The sequence below is a fragment of the Bufo bufo genome, chromosome 3, assembly GCF_905171765.1.
Source record: "Bufo bufo chromosome 3, aBufBuf1.1, whole genome shotgun sequence".
NCBI classification, from domain to species: Eukaryota; Metazoa; Chordata; class Amphibia; order Anura; family Bufonidae; genus Bufo; species Bufo bufo.
This window is the reverse complement of record NC_053391.1, coordinates 683556544-683575084: the sequence shown is the minus strand read 5'-3', so window position 1 is coordinate 683575084 and position 18541 is coordinate 683556544. Positions and strand designations below refer to the sequence as shown.

General features: G+C 47.7%; 2 protein-coding genes across 2 annotated transcripts in view; both read left to right on the top strand.

Moving 5' to 3' along the window:
* The window catches only part of LOC120996509 (diacylglycerol O-acyltransferase 2-like), a 320553-nt gene that overhangs the window by 39567 nt on the left and 262445 nt on the right, over positions 1 to 18541 (top strand). The window lies entirely within an intron of this gene.
* LOC120993143 (diacylglycerol O-acyltransferase 2-like) overlaps positions 1 to 18541 on the top strand; it is a 29483-nt gene that overhangs the window by 9477 nt on the left and 1465 nt on the right. The window lies entirely within an intron of this gene.

Here is an 18541-nt window from a genome sequence, read left to right as displayed (position 1 = left end):
CGGTCGATACGGACGTGGCGATACCTAATGTGTATACTTTTTTGTTATTTATGTAAGTTTTACACAATAACAGCTTTTTTAAAACCAAAAAAATTATGTTTTAGTGTCTCCATATTCTGAGCCATAGTTTTTTTTATTTTTTGGGTGATTGTCTCAGGTAGGGGCTCATTTTTTGCAGGATGAGATGATGGTTAGATTGGTACTATTTTAGTGGGCAAACGCCTTTTTGATCGCTTGCTGTTTGTTTATTTAGCACAGTTTTTTTTTGTTTTTTTTACGGTGTTCATCTGAGGGGTTAGGTCATGTGATATGTTTATAGAGCCGGTCGATACGGACATGGCGATACCTAATATGTATACTTTTTACCACCCCCTATTTTTTACCAATCTTTTTTAACTTTATTTGGGGAAAATGAAGTTTCTGTTTATTTTTACTTTAAACTTTTTACATTTTTTGGGGGGAAAACTTTATTTTTTCAACTTTTTTTCACTTTATTTTTTGTCCTACTTTGGGACTTGAACTTTTGGGGGGCTAATCTCCTTTACAATGCATTCCAATACTTCTGTATTGGAATGCATTGGCTGTATGAGTAATACTGTGTGTATTACTCATACAGCTTCCAGCCTGTGAGATCCAGGGGGCTGGATCTCACAGGCTCGTCACCGGAAGGCAGCGCTGATGCCTAAGGAAGGCATCGCGCTGCCTTTCATGCCATCGGGTCCCCCCTACAGCCGCATGGGGACCCAATGGCACGCCCGATCACCGCCGCAAGCACAGGTAAAAGCTGCAAACCGCAGTTCTGAATTGATTCGTGGTTCCAGTCCATCAAAAAAGTTTAACCTGTCCTATTCTTGTCCACGGAAAACGTTTCGCGTACCCATTCAAGTCAATTTGACCGCTAAAAAACGCGGAGGCACACAAGATGGTCGTCCGCTCCGTTTTATTCCTATCATTTGCATGACAAACCTGTCTTAGACTTTTTTTTTACCTTCCTATATGTCTGGTGGTCCTCCAAAAATAAAGGAAGACACACGGAAACGGATCACTGAACAACGGAACCCCATTTTGTGGAACGGAACACAACAGCTGTCGTGTGCATGAGGCCTAAATGAAACAAAATTTCTCTTGGTTCAAAACAGAAATCACATTCAGGGCACATAGAATGATTACTCCATATAGAAAACACAATACATTTTTTTTTTTACTTAGAGTCCATGTGTTGAAGAAAAATATAATACAAACTGAAAAATGAAATAATCATTTGCACTCCAGAGATACATATCGCCATAACTTTCTGTTTTTATGGTTCCTACTTATCTCTAATGATCTTACCCTCCTGGCTGACTGCGGTCATGTATTGGAAGGTCCCGCTGTGAAGGGACACCTGGGTTCTTGCATACCAATAGTAGTATTTCATGGTGGATATTATCAGATACAGTGTTCCCCTGTCAATTTTACTATTAGTAGATGGAACATAAGCTCAGGATATTTCAGCGACTGCAACCTTGAGATCTTTAAGTTTTCAGACGCTGCCTTTCATATTTTCCTTCCTCACCAGCAGTTATGAAATGCTCCATCGTCTCCTCTTGTGGACATCCCAGAGGACACTTCCTATCTGACCGAGTCAGGTATTTTAAATTACCCCTGTCAAAGAGCCTCCCGTGTAGTGACAAACAGGCAATGTCATATAGTTTAATTGGGAGTCGCTTCCCATTGAGGAACCTAAGACTTTCATGGATAGTGGTGGTCGGACAATCCCATAGAGCAAGTGGAGAGCTAAATAAATCCCTAAATATGTTAATGTATAGTTCTTTCCTTGTCTTACTTCCTATGAAATTACCAGCTAAATACCAAATGACCTCACAGTACATGTCAACGTTTACTATTGTAGCAAGCTAATTGATGGTCCATCTGGACCTAAATACGTCTTTGGATCATGTACTGTTTTCATTAGCTAAAACTTCACTTTTATTTGTTATCTTTTAAAATTGATTATTTCACTATCTATACATACATAGACACTACCCTGACAATTTAAAACTATCAGTGGTGCGGGCTGCTCTGTCTAATTATTCACATTCATCACCTATAGTAACCTACTACAGTTTTTTTGCCACCATTATTTATGGCCTATATTTGTCAATGGCCCTATTCGCGTCTGCATGGATGTACATTCACATTGTATATATTTTAATCACAGCTGTTGACCGGCTGCTATTTATTGCCACTGTTGTTTCTAACTTATTACTAATGGCCAGGGGCGGACTGAGGACCCTCAGGGCCCCTGGGCAAAATAAATCAAGGGCCCCTTTAGAGGCCCCATCCATGTTCTGCTGCAAGCCGCACCCTTGTCCCGCCTCCATGCCTCGCCTCCAGTCACACCCTACACAATCTTTAATAAGATTTCAAAGTTAAAGCGACACAAAAGGCACCCAGACCCCTTCAGCTCATTGACGTGGTCTGGGTACAGTGTCCCTTTTGCAAATCGAGCTGCAATGTTCTAGAGAAACTGCATTGTTTACGTTCCAGCAATAAGTCAGCCTCTAGTCGCTGGCAGCCACCTGAGGGCTTCCTGGAGTAAAACAGACCTTTGGTCCGGTATCTGACGCTGGACGTCCTCACACTCTGCATGATGACCTCCAGGGTCAAATTTTTCCCCATAGGAAAGCATTGATTCAATGCTCTCATATGGGGTGATCTAATCTCAGCGTCCATTAGTGAGCCTCTGTTAGAAGCAGTGTGGGCATAACTACTGTGAAGGGGGCACATATCTGGGCATAACTACTGTGAAAGGGGGGGGGGCCCTTCACAGTAGTTATTAATCCCTTTCAGCAGTCTCCCCTTCAGTGAAATGGGGGACTGCTGAAAGGGGTTAATAACTACTGTGAAGGGCCTAGCCGTCTGGGCAACCCCACAGATCATCCCCCCACCCACCTTGTACTTGTTCCACTGATCCGCTACTTGCAGGCTACATGGGCATGAGTTCAGTCACTTCGGTGGGCAATCCCATCCTGAGGCGCGTGATCCCGCGAGGCCCGTGACCTACAGCGGCAGGTCTTGCGGGATCACGCGCTGCAGGACAGGATTGGCCACCGAAGTGACTCAACTCATTCCCGCGCAGCCCACAAGTAGTGGAACAATTACAAGAGGGGTGGGGAATAGCCAAATAAAAAAATATTTTAAACCAAAAAGTGTTATGGGGGATCTGTGGATAGCACTGTTGTGGGGGGGGGGGGGGGGCTCTGTGGATGACACACTGTTGTGGGGGGATCTGTGGATGACACACTGTTGTGGGGGGATCTGTGGATGACACACTGTTATGGGGGGATCTGTGGATGACACACTGTTGTGGGGGGATCTGTGGATGACACACTGTTGTGGGGGGATCTGTGGATGACACACTGTTGTGGGGGGATCTGTGGATGACACACTGTTGTGGGGGGATCTGTGGATGACACACTGTTGTGGGGGGGATCTGTGGATGGCACTGTTATGGGGGCTCTGTGGATGACACACTGTTATGGGGGCTCTGTGGATGACACACTGTTGTGGGGGGGGGCTCTGTGGATGACACACTGTTGTGGGGGGGGCTCTGTGGATGACACACTGTTGTGGGGGGGGCTCTGTGGAGGACACACTGTTGTGGGGGGGGGCTCTGTGGATGACACACTGTTGTGGGGGGGGGGGCTCTGTGGATGACACACTGTTGTGGGGGGGGGGCTCTGTGGATGACACACTGTTGTGGGGGGGGGGGCTCTGTGGATGACACACTGTTGTGGGGGGGGGGGGCTCTGTGGATGACACACTGTTGTGGGGGGGGGGGCTCTGTGGATGACACACTGTTGTGGGGGGGGGGGGCTCTGTGGATGACACACTGTTGTGGGGGGGGGCTCTGTGGATGACACACTGTTGTGGGGGGGGGCTCTGTGGATGACACACTGTTGTGGGGGGGGCTCTGTGGATGACACACTGTTGTGGGGTGGGGCTCTGTGGATGACACACTGTTGTGGGGGGGGGGGGGGGCTCTGTGGATGACACATATATAGCAGCATATACAGTGTCATCCACAGATCCCCCATAGTGTCCCTGTGAGTGAGTGATCCCCAATACACTGCGCATGCGCGAAAAAGACGACTTGGCGCAGTAGAGGTTAACAAAATGGAAAAAAAAATAAAGGTTAACAAAATGCAAATATCTAGACCTCTTCAGCACCTCTGTGACGTTTAATTGACAGTATTAGGTCTATATCGTGGAAAATAGTTTTAAGGAAATGAAATAAAGATTTAAAATTTTATATTAGTCAGCAGTTCAAGCTAGACCTAATGCAAAACTATCTCCCACGATATAGACATAATACTGTCAAGTAAACGGAACACCGGCATCTGGTGTTGTAATGGCAGCGGGGCCCGGTGCAGTCACTGTATTCTATTACACCGGGCCCCGCTCACTGTAATACTAATATTCCGATGTGAACAACTTGAAATCCCCTGCGATCCTCTCCCTCTGAGCTCTCTGTACTCACAAACTCAGTAGCAGGCCGGGCGGCAGCGCAACTCACTGACGTCACGCGCCTGCTCCTCCCACTTTATGAATGAAGCAGGCGGAGCAGGCACGTGACGTCAGTGAGTTGCGCTGCAGCCTGCCTGCTACTGAGTTTTAGAGATGGGAAGTTCGGATCTTTTTCATGAATCGGATCTTCGGTTCACTTCCTGAGCCGGCAGAAGCAAGTGAACTGAAGATCAATGCGCATGCTCAGCTCATCGAATCTTCGGTTCACTTGCTGAGTCGGCTCTCAAGTGAACCGAAGGTCTGGAGTGACTCGCTCCTGGCAAACACAGCTCTGCTGCAGTGGAGCAGACTGATGTAATTACACTGTATAGTTATTGCAGGGATTTAGATAATGGTCTAAGAGTTTATTAGTTAAAAGAATCAAATGAGTCAGACTCATTTGATTCTTTGAGTTAAAATAATCCTGTCACCGAGTCCCTGCCAGGCTTCCTGCTCTGCTACATTGCTGCAAGCACCCTGTACACACACAGCTCTGCTACATTGCTGCAAGCACCCTGTACACACACAGCTCTGCTACATTGCTGCAAGCACCCTGTACACACACAGCTCTGCTACATTGCTGCAAGCACCCTGTACACACACAGCCCTGCTACATTGCTGCAAGCACCCTGTACACACACAGCTCTGCTACATTGCTGCAAGCGCACTGTACACACACAGCTCTGCTACATGCAATACTATACCACCCCCCCCGGACGGACTTGTCAGGAGACAGGGAGCCGCAGAGCAGCAGGCCTGGCAGGGACTCGGTGACACAGTCTGTGACTCATTCGATTCTTTTAACTAATAAACTCAGACGATTCTCTGAGTCCCTGCGACTCCCCCTGTGCTGTGAGTCAGTGCTGGACTGCTGGTTGCCTCTGATTGGTTGGAGGGCGGGGCTAGCTTCCACTGTCGGCTCCTATTACACTGCCTGCTGCTGCCTCTATGCTGCTGAGGTTGTGAGTACAGAGAGGATCGCAGGGGATTTCAAGTTGTTCACATAGGAATATTACTATTACAGTGAGCGGGGCCCGGTGTTATGTTATTCTGGGGCGGGCCCCCATCCCGGCCGGGCCCTCGGACCATGTCCGAAGTGCCCGACCGGTCAGTCCGCCCCTGCTAATGGCTAAAGTTCCTTATCACCTATATGTACACATGCAGTCGCTGCTAATTAGGAGCTCCCTCACTGCCACTGTCTAAAAATCTAACACTCATGCAGTCTGCATCCCGACATGTTTCGCTGGGTGAACCAGCGTCTTCAGGGGATTCAGGTACCTTCTCTAGCCTCCACTTTCTAACACACTTCAGAGCATAGTCTAGGTATTGGGGGAGGAAGTCCTGTGTCCATCTCTTCCTGTTGAGACTGCCGCCTTGCTCCCAAGATTTTGCAAAAAGCAGGATCCAGTCCCTGACACTATTCACCCACAGAGGACTATTATTTGAGTCCACGTCACCAAAATTAACTTTTAGAAACATGAAGTCAAAGAACACCCTTGGATTTAACATATCCAGCCCACCCCCTGTTTTCTGTAGATACATTATACCCCTCTTTATCAGGTTCAACCTAGTCCCACAAAGAAGCTGGAAGAACAGGCTAAGGCTCCATTCACACGTCCGCAACGTGTTTTGCGGATCCAAGGAGCCGCGGATCCGCAAAACACTGAAAGCGGCAATGTGCAATCCGCATTTTGCGGACCGCACATTGCCGGCACTATAGAATATGCCTATTCTTGTCCGCAATTGCGGACAAGAATAGGAAATGTTCTATTTTTTTCGGGAACGGAATTGCGGACCCATAGGAATGCGGAACGAAACTGCGGACGTGTGAATGGAGCCTAAAGAGCGTAGAGATTTTGGCAAAGGGAAAATTACAGACACCTATAAGAAGACGGGGACCAGGTACTTCAACATTTTAACCCTTTTTCTATAGGTCAACCTCCAGTTTTTCCATCGCTGAACCTTTTGCATTTCCGGCTTCCAATCTTTCTTCACAATTTATCCTGGCGTTATTGTCCCTCCCAAATTTAACCCCTAAGATTTTAATATCGGTGGAGGCTTTCGCAAATGGTGGTAGATCAAACTCTGGAACAGAATTCATTGTCCAGAAAGCTTGGGTCAGATATCACCACAGTCACATCATCCGCGTAGGCAACAACACTCAGAGGAAATCAGTGGGGGACTGGCACCACCTGAAAATCACACTCCTGCAGTGACCTCGGGAACGGGTCTAAGGCAAACATACAGCAGCGGACTCAATGGGCAACCCTGTCTCAACCCTGAATGCATCAGCCTGCCAACCATTGATCAGAGGAAAGCTCTCTGGCTGAAAACCTTGTATACAGAGGCAATCAATAAATTGTCCCGGAATACCGTACTTTAACAAAGTGGCCCATAGATACTCATTGACTACTATGTCAGAGGCTTTAGTCTGGTCAAGACCTACAACATATCTCCCACACCTCAGAGCTTTACATCTCTCAAACATCTCCCTTATTGAGATGACTGCACCAGAAATGTTCCGCCGTATTACTGTGCCCAACTGACAGCCTGCCAACAGTGCCCGGGACAAACAGACTAATCTAAAAAACAGAGTTTTGCCAGAATCTTCCTGTCGACATTCAAGAGGGAAATCTGCCTCCAGTTCTTGATGTCACTAGGCTGCTTACCTTTTAGACAGAAGATTTAATGAGGAGACCTCATGGGTGGAGGCATCAGGTGATTTCCTAGACAATTTTTGCACTTGTGGTTGTGGCAACCAAGAACGCACCCAGTCCTACTTAGAATACCCTACCCCTAAGCGGTTAGAGTTGTGCCGCAACCGCGCCGTAGTAGGGACGCCTGAAAGAGGGCATCCCCTCTGGGAGTAATAGGTGGTAAGGGTGGGTGGGTGGGGAAACTCTGCGACGTCGTACGATGTGGAAGGGGCGCTGGCCGTTGAAGTAGGCAGCCAAGCCCCTCCCACAAATACAGGCAATGAATCGGCCTTACACTTGTGGTCGTGGCAACCAAAAAACGCACCCAGTCCTATCTAGAATACCCTACCCCTAAGCGGTTAGAGTTGTGCCGTAGTAGGGACGCCTGAAAGAGGGCAAAAGACATACTGATTAGCAGGAGTAATTTATTACAACATAATCACAAAACCAGACTTTGGAAAGCCATTGACATCTCAGTTTTGGGGTGAGGTATGTAACGGCTAAAACACGTGGAGCGCCAACGCCCTAACTTCTGGATGACATGCGCTGGTACCTGATTTTTGGAGGCCGCGGATGCAGCACCTATGCGGAATGAATGTCCCGAGATCGTAGCTGGGTCGCCGCCCAAACTGGCCACTAGGGAGCGTACGTGGGACACGAACTGATGGGTAGTGAGTGGTACCACCCCAAAGGGCAATAGTGGACTATCTGGCCCGAACCCAGCTAATGCTGACTGTAACTGACGGAAAACTGTGATGGGGCACCATTGATGAGACGTGGGGAAATAGGACACCGGAACTGGGGGGCCCGTCTGCGAGGTCTTGGACGTCCTCAGTAGTAGCACGTAACCCTCTGCGTTTTGGACCAACTGGCCGACTGTGAGAAACCTGCCACTACCAGGAGAACAAGTAAACTCCCCAGGTCTCAAGAAGCCATAGAAGGCTAAATAAACAGCGGATTTAAGCACCAGGCTAGGTAAAACCCCGAAAGGGTTCCTATCCAGGATGTCGGATAGTTTACGGAAAAGGAGCCCAGTAACAGCTTGTCTACGCACTTGGCCTCCGGGCCCACATCTGCTCAAGCCCTTCAACGTGGCTTTGACAGCATGCATAGAGAACACCAATTCCCGTTCAGGATGACTGACGGAGAGGAAATGCTGCACTCCCGACAAGTATGACTTCACCGTGTTGTGGGACAGCTTGAGCTCCGAGTGGCAGTAGCCAATGAAAGCAAGGATATACTCCACGAAACTGGACTCTCCCTGAGGACATTCCCCCTGAAACCTGCAAAACGCCCTCCACCCGGTGTTATATGCCCTGGTCGTGTTTGGTGAAAGGGACTTGGCTATTAAAGCGTGGGCCGTCTCTAGGTGACTGGTCACACTAGTATTAACGACACGTGGGGAGGGACGGTAGCGCCCGCTACATCTGCCTCTGGCATGACCTGCAAGAAAAGGGAGAAATTAGCCCTCGATAAAGCGTCAGCAGCCACATTTTGCGAACCTGGCACATGCGTACTATTAACACAGAAATGGTAACGTAGGGAGAGTTGAACTAACAGTCTCAAGAGACACATGACATAAGATGACTTGGATAACCCACTATTTAAAATATCTACCACCGCAGCGTTATCAGTCACGAACAAAACAGAGCGATTTACCCAGTGACTGCCCCACACGTGGGCGGCTACCACAATGGGGTACAGTTCGAACAGTGCTGAGGTTTGTAGGAAACCTGGGATCTGTCTCCCCTCAGCAGGCCATTCGTCTGCGACCCAGTGGGTGGCAAAAATAGCGGCAAAACCTGAGCTCGCAGCCGCGTCTGAAAAGACTACAGGAGATTGGCTAGACAACTCTGGTATGAACAAGGACACCCCATTCCACTGGCAGAGAAAGTGGTCCCACATGTGTAGGTCAGCTAAGGCCTGACTATCCAGACGCACTGGGCTGTCTTGTTCGGGGGCCATGCCCAGGAGCACCAGCAAGCGGGAGATGAATGACCTACCTTGCGGAATGATACGCATGGCAAAATTCAACATACCCAGTAGCGACTGTATCTGCCTTAGTGACCACAGTTGTGACTGCAAACCTATGAATGACTTCTCTGATTCTAACTAGTTTGTCCGATGGCAACCTGGCTAACATGTCCTGCGAGTCCAGTTCGATGCTCAGGAAGGTGATAACTGTGGACGGGCCCTCTACTTTCTTGGGGGAGACCGGGACACCTAACTGGGAGAAACACCTCAACAACTTCCCCAATCCTAGGGGGGCTGCCCCTGGCCTCTCGATCAGCAGAAAGTCATCTAAATAATGGATAACAAATTTGCAGCGAACCTTATGTTCTAAAACCCAATGGAGGGCCTGAGCCAACTGATCAAAGAGCCACGGGCTGCTCTTAGAACCGAAGGTGAGTTTGGTGGAAAAATAGTATTGGTCCTTCCACTTAATGCCGTGCCACTGCCAAAGCGCTGGCATGATGGGAAGCAACTTAAAGGCATCCGATATATCAGCCTTGGATAACATCGACCCGGGTCCTAACTGCATGATAATGGCAATGGCCTGGTCAATGGAAGAATACCTCATGCCCACTTCCTCTGAAGGAATGAGGGAGTTAAGGCTAGGGACATGGGAACCGTGTGGGGCTGACAGGTCGATGATAAGTCTCTCCTTCTTGCTAAATTTACCCGTGACCACCCCAACGGGACTAACTCTCCACCGCTGGAAGGGGGGCACTTTGAAAGGACCGATCAAGAAACCCTTGCCCAACTCGGACTCTATTAGTTTGTCTACAGAATTAGGATTCCTCTCGGCAGACTGAAGGTTCTTGCACTCATACGTGTGTTCTGGAGTCGTGATTAATCCTGTATGAAAGCCCTTGCAGAACCCTGAAATCAGAAACTGCACGAACCCTGGATTATGATGACCTCGCAAGTACTCCTGTAAACAACTGGTATTGACCACACTCATGTAGGCTTTAACTGATTTTAATGAGCATGCGACTCTGGGATGGGCCCTGAAGCAATTGGTACAGATGTGTAATAGACGGCATTGACCAAAATTACAAGACTCGTAATTATAGTTATTACAAATCTGGGCCCTACCCAGCTGTACAATGGGCCGGCCTAACTTGTCAACGGAACTAGGAGGTCTGAAGACATCGAGTGGCCCAGCCGACGAGCCAGAAGGGTATGACTGTGTACTGGCGGCTGATTTGTGGCACCACTCTGCAGAGTGGAAGATGGATTGGCATGCGGAACAGGAGGGAGCTTTCAGACCCGCAAAATGCCTGCAAAACAACTCTGTGTTCAAGTTGGACCAATCTGTAACATCGAAACTGAGTGACAGCTGCTGCTGCCTTGGCTGCAAAAGAACAATGGTAATCATAAAATGAACATCCTTCGTACTTATGTCCCAACTCTGTAACTCAAAAAAGATACGAGTTCCTCCCTCCTGTCCGGCCTAGCAGAACATATGACATCTCTAAAAAGGCTAAATGCCATGACAAACTCCGGGATGGTTAACTTGCAGTTAAGCCTGTGGTCACGGCCTCTCAGCACCACCGAGACTTCCCCGCAAGCTATAACTTTATTGTCGGACAAATCCCTGGAGGCTATCAGCAAAGAAGCGAGGTTAACATCCCTACCCTCTAAGATCTCTTTCCTGACGTTGGTCGGGATAAATTGAGAAGGAGCCACATTGGGGACGGCCAGGGTAGTATGGATTTCTCCTACAGCAGAGGTAGTAGCGACCGGAACCTCAGGGGGAGAAACGGGGATGACCGAGCCGCGAGACTCAACTGACTCCAACCTCGCTTGTATAGAAGTGACAGCTGATGTTAGGCTGTTCAGCATGACATGTAACTGAGCAAGCGATGTTTGCACCGTGGTCATGGGGAGATCATCTTGACTAGGCGCCACAGAGTCTTTCCACAGCCGATATAATTCCGCCTTCCTGGCGGAAGCCGGGAAAGGGATACCCCTCTTCATTAATTCCGACATAAGCCTAGGGATAGTCCATGATCTCAGGGACGGTATACTGCCCCCTTCGGACATTCCTGCCACATTCTCATCCACAGACACCTCGACGATGTACGATGCGTGTGACATGATAGCTGTGGAAACAGTAACGTAAATGACCGGCTAAACTGGACGACCACCAGCACCAGTGAACCTGCTCAGCAATGTATGGAAAGGTGCCCCGCCCCCGTGTAGCTCTGCACACTAACACCAGAAGGACCGTGAGGAAGTGGCCAGGAACCGACACCCAGAAGTACCACACAGAGGGAATATGATATACTTACCCGCTTAGAAATCTACAGACTGACCACCGCGGAAAACTTGTGAAACAGCACAACCTGGACGTGAGACAGTGCATGAGACACAACCCCGCTTGTGAGTACTCTTCTCCCCCTTCCCCAACGTGTACCCCTACTACCTTGCCGACAAGCCACAATCTCAGGATGTAATCAAGACAAGACTAGGACCTAGAAGCTAAAACAATTAAAGCATCAACCCTGGATTGTGCACGCGTTGTAAGGAACCATACGAATAAGTAAGACATGAATGACAGAACATGAGCTGGCAACCTTGTGTACGGCCACCAGAAGGAGGCTAGCCACTGGCTAACATTTGCTCTCCCTGATCGACCCTAGTGTTGTCACGGATCCCTGCCTATCTACGCAGCACGGCGGCCCGTGCCAGACTTTTAATGCAGGTGAGGAGCGGGCCACTGCATCCCCCGCACCCCTCCACGATAACTGCGTGGGGAGCGCGACGCTCCCTGGATCAGAGCAGGGGGACCCTTTCTGCACAATGGCCCCCGTCCCACACCAACACAGCTCGTGAGCCACGTGGGGAGCTTACGCGGCTCCCTGGTAGAGCGCCCTGTGCGGGGGTGCCCTCCTTCGCCTAAGGGCCGACCCACCTGCCGGCTGGGCGCTTCTACCGCGTGGGGAGCAGCGCAGCTCCCTGGCATAAACCGGTGTGGGGGGAGCCTAAGGGGCCGACCCACCGCCGGCTGGGCACTCCTACCACGTGGGGAAACGGCACAGCCACCTGGCATTAAGCCGGGGCAGGGGGAGGCCTTATACATCATGGCCCCCGCCCCCAGCCGGTTTAGAGACGTGCCGTGTGGGGGGCCGCACTGCTCCCTGGCAGAGCGCCCAGTGCGGGGGTGCCCCCCTTTGCCTAAGGGGCCGACCCGCCGCCGGCTGGGCACTCCCACCACGTGGGGGAAACAGCGCAGCCCCCTGGCATGAAAACTGGGGGCGGGGGGAGCCCTTCCCATCACGGGCCCCACCCCCCGCTGGTTAGTGACTGCTGCCGGGTGGAGCGCCGCATCGCTCGGGCATTCAGAATGGGGGAGGAGGGGAGCCCTTCTCCCGTCGTGGGCCCCGCCCCCCACCGGCTAGAGTATCCCCTGGTATGACTGTCCGGAGCGTGGGGCCCCCACTCACCTAGGGGCCGACCCGCCGACCGGACTAACAGCCTCTTACCCTCGCCTGCTGAGTAGAATCCAGGTACGAGCGCACGCTTCCTGCGAAACTCTGCGACGTTGTACGATGTGGGAGGGGAGCTGGCCGTTTAGGTAGGCAGCCAAGCCCCTCCCACAAATACAGGCCAATGAATCGGCCTTACACATGTCCACGAGAATTGGAGCTAAGTGGTCTCTGAATTTCTTGTAGAATTTTGCTGTTATACCATCTGGACCTGGTGCCTTCTTCAGATGAAACTTATCAATGGCCACTTTAACCTTCTCCACCATCAATTCTGCTGTTAAAGGAGAAAAGTCCAAATCATTAGTATTAGTGTCACGGTGCGGAGAAACTCCCCACCGAACACCGATGGGAAGCGGAAACTTAAACTAGGCCAGGACATCGGGGACAGTGAGCAGGACACCTCCTAATGCATCCCTAATCCTCGCCCTGACTCCTATCCGTATGAGCAAACCCAGATGGTGGGAGGGCTCATACACAGGAACCTCGGACCCTGAGTCGCCCTGAAAATCCCTGGAATAGAGACAGGGCTGAAACGACCTGTTCTTGCAAGATACGAATGAACAGGAGTCTCCACTGGCCTAGATGCAAGGAAAGGGGAAGACAGAGAAAAGCAACTGGATCGGCAGGCAAGAACCCAGAACAACAAGTACTTACCTGCCGCAGCAACAACGACTGGAACCCATGCATATGTACTGGAACCCGAGCACCGAACAGGACGCAGCACAAAACAACAAACACAGGATCCAGCAAACCAGTAACTGCCTGGACCCCCATGCGGACAGGGTGCATGGCGGCCCAAGGCAGAGCTGCTCACTGACTTGTTGTTCCCCCTCCGGGAACCCAGGTGCCCTCTCACTGAAGGTACAGACAGGGGGATGTCTAGCATCCATGGAGGACTATACACACCAAAGACATACCAGACATGGAACAACTAGACATACAATACCAACCCAAACATACCACACCAAACAAAAAAAGGAAAAGTAGGGAAGGTGACATTGAGATGACATCGATGTCTCACTAGGTGGACTTCAAGGACTGGGCACATGGAACACCCAGGACAGGAGCATAGCTCCAGCACCAACAGAGGCTGGAGGACAACTAACTCCAGCCTACAAGCCACAGGCAATATAAACACCTAGTGACCACACCCAGACAGATGGTTAACCCCACAAGCACCAGACAGGGAAGGAACCAGGAAATAAGGGGCAGAGTACACACATGCATCTTTGACATCCTTCCACCAGTCTGCCATGATTTCATAAAAATCCACTCTCTCTAGCTGATCTTCAAGTAGGGAGTGGATGGACATAGGCCTCATCCAAGAGACTGGAGTTGAGTTTCCATAAACCTCTCCCCACATCAGGGCGCTTGGTGACTTCCAAACAGAAATACAAGGCCAGGTGGTCAGAATAAAGGACAACTTTTTACATCCTCCCACCAATGTCAGAAGGACTCACCAGAGCTAAGTCTATTCGACTGCTCCTGCCAGCACAATAGGTAAACTTTGGCTTTCTTTCACCACACACAAACACATTGGACAGGCACGCCTGAAGAACCATCCTGTTTAGGACCTTAGAGTCTCTAGTAAGGGGTCTGTCATAACCGCATTAAAATCCCCCGCCATGGTCATAGGAACAGATGTGAACAGGTATGGCTTTACCTCATTAAAAAGGTCAATCCTCTCAATGTCTGTGGACCATAGATATTGATGAGCCAGAGCCTTCTACCTCAGATAGTAACCTACAGGACTAGACACCTTCCCATTGAAACCTCCATTAATCTATGTATGGTCACATCACTGGTGTTAAACATTATGGAGACCCTGGCATATGGTTCCACAGCCAGTGACCAGAAAGAAGGACCAGACCACTATTCTCTCTCTGCCTATCGTACAAAGACCCAAAGTATTTAGATGGGTCTCCTGCAAGAAGAAGACATCAGAGTCCAAATACTTCAGATGATCATACACAGCTTGTCTTGTTCTCATTATTTTCATACTATTCACATTACTTGAGATGACTTTGGTAAAAATCAGCCATCAGAGTAACACAAAGTACAAAAAACTGAGAGATGGACCCCATCATCAAAAATCAGTCTGAGCACCCCTGCTGACCACCACCAGTTTCTATGACTGAATCATACTGTCCCTCAACTTGAATGGGTCTCTCTTTTTTTTTTTTTTTTTTTTTTTTTTTTTTTTAGGAAGGATCATCATTTTGGTCCCCATCATACTCGGCCATCATAAATTTTAACTATCTCTTCATTTCTGCCTCTACTTCTGATCCAGACAAGACACTGAATCTATTGGCAGTCATTGTCCCATCTGGTCTACTGTCCACATTGACCTTACATTGCTTTTGGATGGTGGTCCACTCTCCCTCAGGCTTACGCCTGGACATATCTTTTAGACTGCTAATTCTCCCCAGTGGTAGATGCTGGAACAGAAGAAGAGACGGTTTCTGAGTATACATCCTGTGTGACCACCTCCATGTTCCCATAAATGACATCTGACGGGTTGGGTTTGTACTGGATCACTATGCGATGCATCCTGATGAGGCTCGTGCCCTGTTGGCACTGACCCCGATAATAACGCGTCCTCCTCCAGGTCATCTCTCCCTGCTAGTAAGTCATTGTTGGGAAAGTCTTTGCAGATGTTATGCCAGGCGTCAGGACAGTCCCTGTAGGGATGGCCAATCTTACCACAAAAATTACATCTAATGACCTGGCAGTTGACACTAGAAGAAAAAAAGACAATGCAGCAGCACTCTGCAAATCAGACAAAGTACAACAATGCTTACAAAAATTATGGTGCTAATACTACGCTTATTTATAAAAGCGAGATGCTTGGACAATGCATTTTGTACAAAACCATCTGAGCCCGTCTGCCGAACGTCAAGGCGATCTCTGTTAGACTGGTCCTAACACTAAATACTACCTGTTATGCGCCATAATGACCGCCATAAAATTCAGGGAGTTTTGGGCCCACATGCATACTGGATCCACTCTGCCTTTTTCCATTTTTTTATGCCAAAATGGCCTCCATTACAAGGGATGTAGGTACCAACATGCATGCTGAGCCCATTATATACCCTTCCTGGTGCTAGACAGCTTCCAATGAATGTAGTGAGAGCAAGCTACAGCTTTATACTGAAAATAATTAAAATCAGCCTATGGGGCAGACAGGCTGATCAGGAAGGGTATAGAGTGGGCTCAGCATGCATGTTGGTACCTGCATCCCTTGTAATGGAGGCCATTTTGGATCTCATCAGCCAGGCAGAGCTCAGGTGCGTGCTCTCTCCCTCTAGCAGACTGTCCATTGCTGGGTATTACAGGCTGCGGACTCACAGGATGGCTTCCTACAGGTAAAGGTTTTGCTCCGCTTGTTTCCAGTCCAAGCCTCTGCACTACTGGTGAAGAAACTCGTGGCTTTGGACATGCTGCGGCTGCTGTCATTTTGGTGGGTGCACAGTGTCCAGATTGGGGACCGGCTCCTAGGTTTTTTCCAGTGGCTGCACCTTGTAACCTTCCTGCTTTTCCACCTTTGGTCTCCTCCACATTTTTTGCTGCTGCTGCTCCCAGATCTTGTACGGTCAGATGGTATAAGGACATTTTGTTTGCTGTATGGTCTGTCTCTCCAAAGAAATTCTTCTGTCTGCATGGGGAAGGTGAGGGCTGCACACCTGCAGGCTGCAATGGAGTCTGCTTCACCTCCTGCAAACTCTGTTGGCCTGTTGCTTCTGAATATTCCTGCATTGTGGTTTTGCAGTCACTTTTTCCTTTTAGGACGCTGCACATTCCATTCACACTAATAGGTGGATTCATCACACTCTTACTGCTGCTTCTTTCTTCTCTATTACTTTCTTCCCATCCTGGCTTCTTGCTGCACTGGGACTGCTGACACCATGACTGCTGAGACTCTGCTCATTCATCTTCTTCAGAAGGACTTTGGGATTTTCATCCACAGACTGGATGCCTGGGCCTTGCCTGAGAAGCATCCCTGCCCAGGGAGGCCCCGCTCTGGGCTTGCTCCAGACATAAGGAGAGCTACTGACACACAACCTCTCAGCTAGGAGGCAGTATTATAGTAGTTATATTCTTGTACATAGGAGGCAGTATTATAGTAGTTATATTCTTGTACATAGGAGGCAGTATTATAGTAGTTATATTCTTGTACATAGGAGGCAGTATTATAGTAGTTATATTCTTGTACATAGGAGGCAGTATTATAGTAGTTATATTCTTGTACATAGGAGCAGTATTATAGTAGTTATATTCCAGTACATAGGAGGCAGTATTATAGTAGTTATATTCTTGTACATAGGAGCAGTATTATAGTAGTTATATTCTTGTACATAGGAGGCAGTATTATAGTAGTTATATTCTTGTACATAGGAGCAGTATTATAGTAGTTATATTCTTGTACATAAGAGGCAGTATTATAGTAGTTATATTCTTGTACATAGGAGCAGTATTATAGTAGTTATATTCTTGTACATAGGAGCAGTATTATAGTAGTTATATTCTTGTACATAGGAGGATTATTCTAGTATATAGTTATAATTTTGTACATAGGAGGCAGTATTAAAGTAGTTGTATTCTTGTACATAGGAGGCAGTATTATAGTAGTTATATTCTTGTACATAGGAGCAGTATTATAGTAGTTATATTCTTGTACATAGGAGCAGTATTATAGTAGTTATATTCTTGTACATAGGAGGCAGTATTATAGTAGTTATATTCTTGTACATAGGAGCAGTATTATAGTAGTTATATTCTTGTACATAGGAGGCAGTATTATAGTAGTTATATTCTTGTACATAGGAGCAGTATTATAGTAGTTATATTCTTGTACATAGGAGCAGTATTATAGTAGTTATATTCTTGCACATAAGAGGCAGTATTATAGTAGTTATATTCTTGTACATGGGAGGCAGTATTATAGTAGTTATATTCTTGTACATAGGAGCAGTATTATAGTAGTTATATTCTTGTACATAGGAGCAGTATTATAGTAGTTATATTCTTGTACATAAGAGGCAGTATTATAGTAGTTATATTCTTGTACATAGGAGCAGTATTATAGTAGTAGTTATATTCTTGTACATAGGAGCAGTATTATAGTAGTTATATTCTTGTACATAGGAGCAGTATTATAGTAGTTATATTCTTGTACATAGGAGGATTATTCTAGTATATAGTTATATTCTTGTACATAGGAGGCAGTATTAAAGTAGTTGTATTCTTGTACATAGGAGGCAGTATTATAGTAGTTATATTCTTGTACATAGGAGCAGTGTTATAGTAGTTATATTCTTGTACATAGGAGCAGTATTATAGTAGTTATATTCTTGTACATAGGAGGCAGTATTATAGTAGTTATATTCTTGTACATAGGAGGCAGTATTATAGTAGTTATATTCTTGTACATAGGAGCAGTATTATAGTAGTTATATTCTTGTACATAGGAGCGGTATTATAGTAGTTATATTCTTGTACATAGGAGCAGTATTATAGCAGTTATATTCTTGTACATAGGAGCAGTATTATAGTAGTTATATTCTTGTACATAGGAGCAGTATTATAGTAGTTATATTCTTGTACATAGGAGCAGTATTATAGTAGTTATATTCTTGTACATAGGAGGCAGTATTATAGTAGTTATATTCTTGTAAATGGGAAGCAGTATTGTAGGTAGGGGGCCATTTTAGGGTCTTACAGAGACAGTAATTGGATTGGGAAGATTGTGCCTTTCTTTTCTCCAAAAAAACTGTCGGAAAGCTTCTACAATTGCTAAGTGTA